Consider the following 13,598-nt stretch of genomic DNA (forward strand, 5'->3'; position numbering starts at 1 on the left):
AAAAATCACTTCCTCACGCGCCTAGTAGAGTGTGTTGTCAATTTCTACGCCAGGTGGACAATAAAGGTGTACGCAATGGAGGGTAATTAAAACGGAATATAGTTTAGGTGTACACCAAATAAAAAGCTTCAAATTTAGGGGGGTTATGAATACTCTAGCCTTTTTTTAAGCATGGTCATCAATGGATAATTGGCACTTTTTTCAGAACATGGTAGTTTCTAAAGTGAAGAAGGCAATTACCACTATTACTATGAACGGTTGGATGGCATATTATACGAACATGTGTACTACCAACAAGGATTGTGGTGGAGTAGTACGTACTTCTTGATCCTTAATCAAAAGGATACAGAATAGGGAATGTTCTTTATGTACGTAGAGTAGATGTCGAACCCTTCAGTTAGCTCCTATGTCTACTTCTTCAGATTTTGAACCCCCTTAGTGAAAATTATGGTTCCACCACTGAATGTGAGACTTACTGGAGCGAATCTAAATTTAATCGACCCTAGGTACTCTGGTTTATCTTGATGTCAACAAAATTCCTTTCTTCCACAATTAGAACAATTGTTGAGACTAATAAGATGATGAGCTCGCACTGGCATACTAACCACAGGGTTAAAATGGAAGGAAGTTAAAAGTTTGGATAAATTAAATGGAAAATGTTCAAATATGCATCCAACTTTGAGAAATAACTTATCTATACTATTTATTAAAAGTTTGGTTCATCTATGCCATTTTGGTTTGAGAAAAAAAGATTCATCCATATCATTATTCATTAACTGGAAAAAAAAATTGGCTTTGCAAAATCATTTTTTGCACATGATCAATTATGATTCACCCATGTCATTAATTAAATAATGTTTTTAAAGGGGAAAGGCTCAAATATACCATCGAACTTTGAGAAAAAAATTATTTATGCTATCCGTTAAAAGTTCAGCTCATCTATGTCATTTCAGTTAACAAATAATGGCATGAATGAGCTTTTTTCTCAAACGAAAATGACATAGATGAACCAAACTTTTAACATTTTATTTAGGGAAAATGCATAAGTACCCCCCAGCCTATGCCCAAAATCCCTGAGACACACCTAACCTTTACTAAGGTCCTATTACCCCCCCGAACTTATTTTTTAATTAATTTTCTACCCCTTTTCGGCCTATGTGGCACTATCCTTGAAAAAATTGTCAACACGCACTGGGCCCACAAGATAGTGCCACGTAGACCGAAAATGGGTAGAAAATATATATAAAATAAGTTCGGGGGGGGGGGTAATAGGACCTTAGTAAAGGTTAGGTGTGTCTCAGGGATTTTGGGCATAGGCTGGGGGGGTACTTATACATTTTCCCTTTTATTTATGTCCTAAAATATTTTTCTTAAGGGGTGTATTATACCCTCAACAATTTACTTAATATGCACTAAAAGAAATAGTGCAGAACAATATTTTACATATATACGTCATATAATTTTTTCCGCGAATAATATTCGTGTGACTACCCTTCATATAACTCCATGAGAAAAAACTTAAAAACCAACATAAAATCGGGGCCTTATGTTTAGTAAGGGAACTTACATAAATTTCACTAGTTTAGGAGCTCATTACTTAGATACATTCTAGTTTGCAATATTATGTATCTTATCAAATTTTAGTGCGTCCAGATACGTTGCGATACATGGGTCAAAATTAGATCTAATTATATCCAAGTGGATTCATATGCATCCGGGATACATAACAAATCTCCCTCGCCTCTCTCCCATCTTGCTCTCCACTCTTTTATGTATTTGGTATCCCATATACTTGTGAATCACACTAGATACATATAGATACATGTATCTAGTGGACACAATACATAAACATAACTCTTAACTTGGCATCAGCTGGTAATTATGACCTTTAACTTTGAGTATGCACAAGTAGACACTTAAACTTGTATAAAATCGAACGAATAGACACATTTGTCCTACATGGTACCCTATATGGTAATTTTGTGTCCTACATGACGTCCTACGTGTCTACTTGTTCAATTTATACAAGTTTAAGTGTCTACTTGTGCACACTCAAAGTTGGAGGGAATAATTGTCCGTTGAAGCCAAGTTAAGTGTCACTGTCTATGTATTAGCCTATCTAGTGTATATCTAATGTGATTCGCATGTATCTGGGATAAATAACAAATCTTGATCGCCTCTCTCCCTATTTTAGTGTATATGGTAGAAAAAAATACATTTATCCAAATGTATTTTCCTCAATATATGGTAGGAAACTCTTAATTAGTGGCAAAATACGTAATATTTTAAAGGCATAATACATAAATATGCCCTTTAACATTACCTCATTTTACATTTATGCTCTCCAATTTTGAGTATGCACAAGTAGACACTCAAACTTCTATAAAATTGAACAAATAGACACACACGTCTTACGTGACATCTTACAAGGCAATTTGTGTCTTACGTGGTGTATTATGTCACATAGGATTCATGCCACACCTATTCAACTTTATACAAGTTTAAGTGTCTACTTGTGCACACTCAAGCTTAGAGGGTATAAATATGAAATAAGGTCAAGTTAAATGGCATATTTATGTATTATGCCCTTAAATATGCCCTTTAACTTGGTCTCAGATCACATACATGTTCTCCAACTTTGGATCTGCACAAGTAGACGTTAAAACTTGTATAAAGTTGAACATATATACACACATGTCCTACATGACATCCTACATATGACAATTCGTGTTCTGCGTGGTGTCCTACATGTATTATGCCACATAAGACTCATGTGTCTACCTGTTAAACTTTATACAAGTTAAAGTGTCTACTTGTCCACACCCAAAGTTGGGAGACGTAAATGTAAAATGAGGTCAAGTTAAAAAGTACATTTATATATTATACCTATTTTAATAATATAGATAATAGTAGTATATATGATAGTGAAATATGTCTTATTAGATAGTTTTTCCTTCTAAGACAAATCTGTATAATTTGTAAATCACAGATCATACCGGCCTTAATGTGAACACTATTCAACTAGTCTAATCAAAGTTTAGATCTGAAATTGATTAGTTTAAGTTTACATATTATTTTGCATTATTAAATTCAATTTTTTTCTACTCGAAATGATTATTGACAGTTCACAAAATATATTTGCAAGTGGATAAGCATTTATCAGTTGACATTTTGGAGTTAATTTAAGAGGTGATTGATCATAAATTTTAAATATTTTTTTTATTTAAATTTTGTGGAATCAGAGTGAAAAAGGAAAAGGTACAAGTACCCCCTAGACTATTACTGAAGTTCTAGAGACACATCTTAACTAAACTAAGGTCCTAGTATCCCTCTGAATCCATTTTTTTTTTGTAATTTTGTACACCTTTCTGGCTTACGTGACATCCAAATATCTCCCACGCGCTTGAATTGCGTGGAGTCACAGAGTGTGCCACATAAGCCAAAAGGTGTACAAAATTATCTTAAAAATGAGTTCAGGGGTAATAGGACCATAGTTTAGTTAAAGTATGTCTCGGGAGTTTAGGTCATAATCTAGGTGGTACTTATGCCTTATCCCGAGTGAAAAATGAAGTTGTATTTCATTATATTTTTATCTGTTTAGTTGACTAACGGAGAGATTGTTGTGAAGGTGGCCAATTTGATTAAAATATTCTTGACAACTAACGGAGAGATTGTTGAGAAGGTGGCCAATTTGATTAAAATATTCTTGACAGAAATAACTAATTAATTCCTATTACCACTCCATCTTTCATTCTGTGCTGGCATAGAGTATAAAAATGTATTTAACTAATCTAATTCAGATTTGCCTTATAGGTAAGATATTTAAACCTAGTAATTGTATATATACTATGTGACCACCTTTCATATTATTTTTTATAAGCAAATTTACCAACAATGTTTAGCAGTCTTTTATTAAAAATAAAAAGATATCAATAGAAATAAGTACAAGCAAGGAGTCATACCTTACCTTATCAATCCTAATGAAGTACCTAACTTCTACTACCTAACAAACATGAAGAAAATAAGAGCTAGAGAGAACTAAGTTTTTTGTGATCGCCACAGACTTTGTAGTACACTCCATGATGATATTACAAATGAGGATGCTTAAATAATGTAAAAATATGTCAATCAAGAAGAAGGTTGAGTTATCAGTCTCAAACTTTCTGCTTTGCCTGTCGCATCTGTAGGTGCCTTGGAACAAACTCCTTAGTCATTTTACCGTCTCAATTATGTTGCCTTCCATGTGTCTTCGTTTTGTTTTTGTTGCTTCCACTTCTTTGTTGTCTAGGTGATATATCCTCTTCCCTAGCCGCTCTATCAAAACATATGTCTAGCATATTGTCTTCTCCATCTTCATCAAGAGAATCATCACCCAAATTATAAGGCCCTTGACTCATTCTTCTTTACAATCACACATTTATGCACAAATACGAAAGATTCTAGGCTTAATTTGCTATTCAAAGCAGGTGGTGAAACCTGCTTTTCTTGGATCAAATTGTTGTGATTCTCTATTAACCTTACTTGCTTTAATTTCCAGTAATCTTCAATAAAACATCAAAGCTATTCGAACATAATAGGTCAGTTGAGGTGACCACGTTTCATATTTGAAGAATCAAGTGAGTTTTTTCTTTGATCGCAAATCTTTTATGTTATTTATATTATTCTCTGAGAAATTGTATATATATACCATGTGAGCTCTCTCAGAAACATTATTTGACCAAAATATATCACATTCCTAACTCTTGCTTCTTGCCGTTCCTTTAACTTGTGTTTCAATTATCTTTTTCCTTATTAAATGTGCATGTTATTAGTTGAAAAAATCAATTCTCCAGAAATTAATTAGTTTTCAAATTGCTGTTCCTTTTGCATGCTTCAAATGGTTAGAGGTTAAATTCAACATAAATGGGAAGAGGAAAAAGAGCAAAGAGGGTCCAAAAAAGAAGAGGATCAAAGGTATGTCTACCAATCCTTTTACGTGCTCCAAATTAATTAAGTATTTTTTTAGTAATTACTTATTAGTTTTACATATTATTGTAACACTACTATTTTAGTATGTTTTTACATGGCAATGTTAACGCCTATTCGAATATAAAGGCAAATACAGCCATTTTGCATGACTGATTTTGTCAACCGTACATTAATAGTTAGTGTAATAACAGTTAAATTTGTAAAATTAAATGGGATTAAAAACAAGTAAATTAAGATCAATCAACAGTACTCGATTACTCCTACCATGCCTAAAACGCAGACACTTAACTCAAGTGACAACTTAAGACTTCTGCAGATCACTCGATCAGGCCCTTGCTACGTAAGCGAATAACTTTTTTTTTTTTTTTTAAACTAGGAGCTGCCATTTGAGGAAGAAAGAAGAAGAATCAGGGATCTTATTGATGATTTCTTGAATGGCTTAAACAAAATAAAGAATGAAGAAGAAGAATTCATTGCTTCAAATAGGGAAGAGCTTGAATTGCTAAGAATGGAATTGAGATTCCTAAGAACATTTGTCCTGTTTGGGAATTCGAGTTTAGATGACTTTTATGAGAGGATGTCACTGAATATAAGCAAATTCAATGAACTTACTTGGTTACTTTTCTATCAAGAAGAAGATAAATTAATCCTAGAGAAATACGACATGGAATGTCTCACCCCTCTGCTGCTGGAAGAGATGAAAAGTTATTTGAGTTTGGAGAATGATTATTATGTAGCCACGACGACAGTGGAGAAAATGTTTGAATACAGGGACAGACTATTCAAACACCTCTATGATCTATCAAAGTATTGTGCTACTTTGCTTCTCCCCCTGATGAATGAATACATGATTCTTCGGCAAGTATTCGGACATCTGAGAGATTTCTATGAGTTGGAATGCATAGCGGCCAACAAAACAAGAACTGAATATCTCTATCCTTGGTACCAAATGATAGTTGATAGAGTAACACAATTCTGTTTTGATCTTTGGACTGGAAAGAGTAAAGAAGAAATTGGTGATGATTACTATTTCCACAAGTATGACGTCTCTGAATGCTCTTCCGAGATCACTTCTCTACTCATCGACATAATCCCTCTTGAGCTGGATATTCTATACATTTCTACTATGAAAATCAAGGAAGAACCAAGGTCAACTGAACTAAAAGGGTGGGTTAAGTAAATCCTAAAAGCATTTCCAAGAATTCTTCAAAATTATCTGATTCTTATCCAAGGACGCATGGAAGGTGCAGTAGCTGTCAATTACTCTCCAACTCAAAGCATTAATGTCATGATGGAGTTCCTATTGATTTTTCTCACCAATATACCAAAGTGTTTTATCCATCGTGACAAATTGAATGATATGTTGGCACATGTTGGATTACTTACCAGGAAAATATCTATTCTGGTGAGCAAGCTGTTGGAGGAGAGCTGTGAGGATAATATCAATGAAGCGGACTTTTCAGCTCCAGACTTGTTGCAAGAAATTGAACAAATGAAGGGAGATATCAGACAATTTTTTCTGAAAGATCCAGAGTCATCTAAACTTCGCTTTCCTATGGATGATGGTTTCCTCTTCATGAATCTTTTACTCAGACATTTAAATGATTTGCTCATTTCCAATGTCTATTCAGTTGCTCTGATTAAGAAAGAAATTGGGATGGTGAAAGAAAGCCTTGAATTCATAAGATCTTCTTTCGGGAAAGTCAGGCAAACATTGGATGACACTAGTGAAGTAGTTAAAGATTGTTGGGTGCATGCTTTAGATGTGGCATATGAGGCAGAACATGTCATTAATTCCATTCTTGTCAGAGATAAAGCTCTCTCTCATTTAATCTTCTCATTTCCGAGGGTCACTGAGGCAGAAGTCACCAATTTACGGCAGGAGGATAAGAATGGGGATGACCCCCTTGATGCAAAGTCTTTCAACGAGCCAATTGAGTCAACCTCGTCATCTTTTGTTGAGGTAACAGTAGGTCATGAGGAAGACGAATCCTGGATCATTGATCAGCTCCTTGATGAACATGAATCCGAGCTTGATGTCATTTCGATTGTAGGAATGCCAGGACTCGGTAAAACTACCCTGGCCAACAAAGTGTATAAAAATACATTAGTTGCTAGTCATTTCAATGTTAGTGCTTGGTGCACTGTTTCCCAAAAGTATAACAAGTCAAAGGTGTTGCGGGAGATTCTTCAGCAAGTTACTGTCTCGGGAGGAAAAGAAAGTGAGTGTGACCTTGCTGAAAAGCTACGAAGAGCACTACTAGATAAAAGGTACCTCATTGTCTTGGATGATGTGTGGGATGTGGCAACAGGGGAGATGCTAATTGCATGTTTTCCAAAGGTTAAGAGAGGAAATAGAATTATCTTAACTAGCCGAAGTAGTGAGGTAGGTTCGAAAGTTAAATGCCATAGTGACCTTCTCCACCTTCGGCTTTTAACTCCTGAAAAAAGTTGGGAGTTGTTCGAAAAAAGGGTATTTGGAGATGAAGGAAGTTGCCCTGCTGAGCTGTCAAAAGTTGGACACAAAATTGTTGAGAAATGTAAAGGGCTTCCTTTGGCTCTTGTTTTGATTGCTGGAGTAATTGTTAGAGGGAGGAAAGGAAAGAAAAAGGATTTGTGGCTTAAGATTCAACATAATCTGGATTCTTTTATTTCTGCCAACAATAATTTAGAGATGATGAAGGTTATGCAATTAAGTTATGACCATTTACCATACCACCTGAAGCCATTGTTACTGTACTTTTCAAGATCTCAGAAGAACAAACGAACTCCAGTCTCTACATTGATGCAGTTGTGGATGGCCGAAGGGTTTGTGGATCATGATATACTGTCCAAGAGCAGTTTAGAGGAAAGTTACTTGGATGCTTTAATTTCCAGTAGTCTGATAATGATAGATCATATTCCCTGCGAGAGTAGTGAGCCTTTTTCTGTTATAATCAAGGTTTGCTATGTGCATGATGTTGTGCACGATTTTTTTTTCAGTAAAAGCCAAAAAGGAAAAGTTTTTCAAGTTAATCAATTCAGGTGCTCCATTTCATGCTTCGGATTTCCTACACCGTCGTCTAACCATTCATACTGACAACAACCAACTCCACAAAAAATGTGTTTTGTTCAACTCTAGTAAGTGTTCAGCTTGTAGTAAGAATCTCATATCTTTGAAAGTGAGCGGTTGTCTTAATAACTCCAGGTATATCTGTCACACAAGACACTTGAGACTTCTTAGAGTGTTGCAACTGGGTAACATTATTCTGGGAGATTCTTTAGTAGAAGAAGTAGACTCCCTATTTCATTTGAGGTTATTAAGGATTCGGGCTAGTATAAAATCTATCCCACTGTCGTGGGTGAACCTCCAGAATCTGGAAACTCTGTTGATCGAAACAGAATATCCCATCATGGTACTACTGCCCAGAATACTCAAACTGTCGAAACTGAAACACATGAGTGTCGTCCACTTAAGTTCTTTCTTTGAATTGGACAACGAATGGAACATTATTATGGATCAATCAACTAGAATATTGGAAGGTGAGAATTCAAAGTTAGAAGACTTCACAACTTTGTCCCAAGTTCTTATCTCATATACTGAAGGCATGAGTGATGCTCTGGGGAAGTTCCCAAATCTTCAGCACCTCAATTGCATCATCAAGGAACCGATAGATCCTCCTACACAAGGCGATTGGTTTCCCAAGCTTGATGTCCTTAATAAACTTGAATCACTCATCGCAAGATACCAGAAGGCATGGGCAGATTATCAGTACGATAATGATCCCGAGTTAAAAGACAAAATCCCACCTCCCAATGGATATCACTTCCCTACAAGATTGAAAGAGTTACGGTTGTATGGTTTTCCCCTGAGACCTGCTTTGTTTTCAGCAATCGCGGCATTGCCTGAGCTTGAAATTCTGGAGTTAATAGACTCTGCTTCTGTTGAGGATATGAAGTGGGATGCAAGTGAGGACATCTATCAAAGTCTTAAGACATTGCGGTTGGTATCTGCTAAATTTTCAGAATGGCAAGTTGATTCGCAAACTTTTCCCAAGCCTGAGGAATTAATACTAGAATACTGTGAGGAGCTTATGGAGATCCCTTCTGCATTTGCGGATATAGAGACTTTAAAGTTCATTCGTGTGGTTTATATTAAGCCTGACCTTGGAGATTCAGCCATGGAGATTAAGAAAGATGTAGCAGCCTACACAGGAGAGGACAAACTTGATGTCCATATATCATATGCGTATGACGAAGAATAGGTAGTTGATTTCTTACATCTTCACCCCTACCTAGTTCATTTAATTTATTTAATCGTGTGTTTGTTTTCATATCATCATCCTGTATACATCTTTGATCTGACTTTGAGTTCAATTTTTACTAACTGCTATAAGCACTTTTGGTTGGATGTCAATAAAAGGCTGTTCATAGCCTCTGTTTGCATCTCTACATGTGTATTATGCCACGTAGGACACGTGTGTATACTTGTTCAATTTTATATAAGTTTAAGTGTCTACTGGACATTGATGCAACCTGAAACCAATTTAAAGGATATATTTATGTATTATGCCTTGGAAGAAATAAGCTTCTGAGATTGCGGGAGAGCTATTCATGTGATTACTAGTGTTTTCTTTCATGTATTGCTTCGCCTCATTAGTAATTTGTTTTATTTACAGTTAAGCATTGGAGATTCAGACATTGAGATTTAGGAAGATGTAGCAGCTGAGGTAATTAATTTCTTACTCAAAATATTGCTGTTTGATTTCAACTTATACTAACAACTTTTTTTTTGTTGGATGACAGATTTGAGTCCACCGGGTTGATATTACAGAATAAGAATAACAAGGAGATTTTACATGGAAATCTCCTAGCTCAAGAGAGGAAAATCACGATCTGTCTCAAAGGATTTCCAATTGCCTTCACTATCTTCAAGCAACAAGTGAATACAGACTCTAATCATGTATGAATTAAACTCTTAATTCTACAGCCTGGAACACCCCTATTGCAGAAAGAGTCAAAGTAATAGCTCTATATAATGCCCACTTTATCAACTGAATCTAGTTAATATAGATTTCAATCACATACTACACAGTTAACTCTAACTATGGTTATTGTTGGTTAGAGTAGTAAAGAAACGATCTATTCCTTTATTGATTAAGAATGGATCTTACAAGTTGAAACGCACAAGATACAATCTTTTAATCACAACAAAGAAACACTTGATAACTCTATCATGTCCCTTGCAAATCTTGACAGCTTGTGTTATGCTTGAGAGAGACAAAAGACAATTTTTTTCAGTTATAATCAATTGTTTTGACTAGGTTGTTTCAAGTTAATAAGAATATACTAGTTCTTAGGAACGTGCGTTGCACTCTTATCCCCTATTAATTTGTACATGCCTAATCTCAGCTTGATAATTAGTTATCAGATAGTACTGTTTATATATAGAACTTCCATTTTCATCCTAAAACGTAAAAATAAAAATACTAAATGGAATGCATGGAACACGTTGGCAAAGTCATCTCAGGAGAAACTGTTTCAAGGAGGACTTCTATTTTATAAAGGAGTTTCATTGCAAGAAGAACTCTAAATAAGATAGAATTATGGAACAAAAGAAGAGTCACTGAAGGAGTAGAAGACTTCAAGAAAGCAAAAGCATAAATAGGAGAAGAGGCGTCCATTATATTCACGCACTCACAGAGCAAAACAATTGAGAGATTGATTTTCGAAGTGCTGCTGATCAAAGAATACTGAAGAACAGATCTAGGAAGTTTTCTTAGTATTTGTGAATTTTATATATTCTAGATCAGTAATTTATAAACTGATATTAGGATTTTAGTCTTCAAGTTGAGGGCAACTCGAAGACACTGGGAACACATACCTTGGAGGTGTGTGGTAGAATTGAGATTAAGTAATTGATCTTTAGGTTAGATAAGCTATTGTAATCTTGTTCATTGGTTGAGGCTCGTAGTTATTTAGTGAAGTTGGGGTAAATCCTGTTGAGGAACAGGTCGTGGTTTTTACACCTTTTGAGCCGGATGTTTCCACGTAAAATATTGTGTTCTTACTTTATTGTTTTTACATTGTCTTTGAAACACGTTAGGCAACTTGATTCATCTAAGTAAAGTCTGGTAAACGTAAAATAATCTAGGTCGTGTGGAATATCAATTGGTATCATAGCAGGTTATCTTATACAGGGTAACACCTAAGATAAAAGATCGAGATGAATTCTGCACCACCTATTGGTCACAACGAAGGACAAGCAACTGTCAGACCCCCAATGTTCAATGGGTCTCACTTTAGCTGGTGGAAAGCACGCATGGAGGACTTCATTCAAGTGGATGATTACGAACTGTGGGATAGGATAACCATGGGACCTTCTATTCCAATGAAGACTATTGAAGGAGTTCAAGTACCAAAGGTTAGGATTGACTTCACTGCGGAAGATTTAGCAGCTCTCAGGAAAAACGCTAAGACCAAAAACATTCTTGTTTGTGGTCTTGGACCAGATGAGTACAACAGAATTTCTAACTGTACTACTGCCAAACAAATCTGGGATGCACTAGTAAATGCTCATGAAGGAACAAGTCAGGTGAGGAAATTCAGAGTAGCCATGCTATTCACTGAATATGAAACATTCAAGATAAAGGAAGGTGAGTCTCTGTTAGAAATGATTACTAGACTTACTAAGTTGATGAATGAGTTGTCATCACTAGGAAAAGTTCTCACTACTGAAGAACAGGTTGACAAGGTGCTAAGGATCCTTCCTAAAAACAAATGGGATGTAGAAGCTAAAGACATCTCCAACATGACACTTGATGAACTTGTGGGAAATCTCAGAACTTATGAGATGAACATGGATGAGTTAAAAAAGGAAGAGATGCTTAGCGAAAAAACACTAGCCCTGAAAGTTTCTGATGAAGAAGATTCTGAGCACGATGAAAATCAAATGGCATTCCTGGCAAGAAGCTTTAAGAAGTATCTCAAAAAGGGTAAAGGAAATGAAAAGAAGGAAACAAATAAAAAAAGGTGGATAAATGATAAATCTCAAAATGGATGCTACAAGTGTGGAAAAACTGATCATCATGTTAAGGACTGCCCACAATGGGAAGCTAACTGGAGGAAAGAAAGAATAGAAAAGGAAAGGAATTCAAAGAAAAAAGAGGAATATGCAATGGTAGCTGCTTGGGGCTCAGGAAATGGAGAATCCGATGACGAAGAAATAGATGAAACAACATTCATGGCTCTAGGAGATTCAGACGCTGAAGATGATGACTCAGAGGTTAGTATCATTGATCTTAAAGAAAAACTACATCTATTTTCAAAAAATTAATTAATCGGATTGATAAATGGGTTAATTGATCACTTTGAAGAATTAACATGTGAAAGAGATCAGTTGTTTAAAGCCTTTGCAGATAAAAATTTGAGTACATGGAACTCAATGATGATAAAACCGTAACTGATAAACAAAACAGTTGTCTGAAGAAACATGTTGAAAAACTTGAGTCATCCAACCTAAAGCTAAAATCTGAAATCTTAAGGATGACAGTAACTGAAAAAGGAAAAGGAAAAATGAGTGAAACTGAAGAAAACCTGGAAAAAGAGTTGAAAAAATGCAAAAATGATTATTTTTTTGAAAAAGAAAAGGTGAGGAAATTAAATATAGAAATCTCTCAGATAAAAGTAAAGCTTGAGAGGGCAAACAGATGGACTCACTCATCTAGAATTGTCAATCAATTGAGAGAAATCACAATGAGAGAGCAGACATTGGTTTTCATAATGACTAGATTGTTGCAGCTGACTTGTGCTATTTTTGTGGCAAACTTGGGCACCCAACTACTGAATGTCCTGTGGCTAGAAATTATAGAAACAAACATGTTGGAATAGAAACAAATAATGTTAAAACCAACCAGAGAACTAGAAACAACAATTGGCTGCCAAAATGGGCAAAAAGAAATCTTATTCACCCCTTCTATCATCGAAAAGGACCCAAGCTTGTCTGGGTTCCTAAAACTAACTTTTAAATGTTTGCAGGTAAAAGTGAAAGGAAGCAAGCACTGGTACATGGATAGTGCTTGTTCAAGGCATATGACCGGTAACAAACATAAATTCCTTTCACTCACTGCATTCAAAGGGGGAAATGTTTCATTTGGAGATGGAAAGAAAGGGACAATTGTAGGAGTTGGAAAAATTGGGAAGACTGAATCCAAAGCATTGGAGGAAGTATATTATGTGGATGGGTTAAAGCATAATCTTCTCAGCATCTCTCAATTGTGTGACAAAGGTAAGAAAGTAATTTTTACTTCTGAAGGTTGCAGGGTTGAGAAGCTAGACACAAAAGAGGTTATCTTAACTGCCAAAAGACACAGAAATGTGTACAAAGCTGATATCATGGGAATGCCTAGCACTACTCTAAAGTGCCTCAATGTAATTGCTAATGATGCCTTACTATGGCACAAAAGACTTGGGCATGCAAGCTTGAAACAAATAAACAAACTGTTAGAAAAGGAGATGGTTTTAGGTTTACCTAAAACAAAATTCAAAAATGACAGTGTTTGTGGTGCATGTGTAAGGGGGAAGCAAGTGAGATCATCATTCACGCCAAAGAATCAGGTAAGTACAACCAAATGCCTTGAACTGATTCATAT

General features: G+C 35.6%; 1 protein-coding gene and 2 pseudogenes across 1 annotated transcript in view; 2 read left to right on the plus strand and 1 right to left on the minus strand.

Annotated features, from left to right (window-relative positions):
* LOC125856363 (probable xyloglucan endotransglucosylase/hydrolase protein 28) overlaps positions 1-13,598 on the minus strand; it is a 265,879-nt gene that overhangs the window by 53,224 nt on the left and 199,057 nt on the right. The gene's annotated exons all lie outside the window — the stretch shown is intronic.
* The window catches only part of LOC125856249 (putative late blight resistance protein homolog R1B-17), a 254,798-nt pseudogene that overhangs the window by 11,800 nt on the left and 229,400 nt on the right, over positions 1-13,598 (plus strand).
* The window catches only part of LOC125856250 (putative late blight resistance protein homolog R1A-3), a 318,417-nt pseudogene continuing 311,024 nt past the window's right edge, over positions 6,206-13,598 (plus strand).

Source organism: Solanum stenotomum, chromosome 2, assembly GCF_019186545.1.
Source record: "Solanum stenotomum isolate F172 chromosome 2, ASM1918654v1, whole genome shotgun sequence".
Classification (NCBI taxonomy): domain Eukaryota; kingdom Viridiplantae; phylum Streptophyta; class Magnoliopsida; order Solanales; family Solanaceae; genus Solanum; species Solanum stenotomum.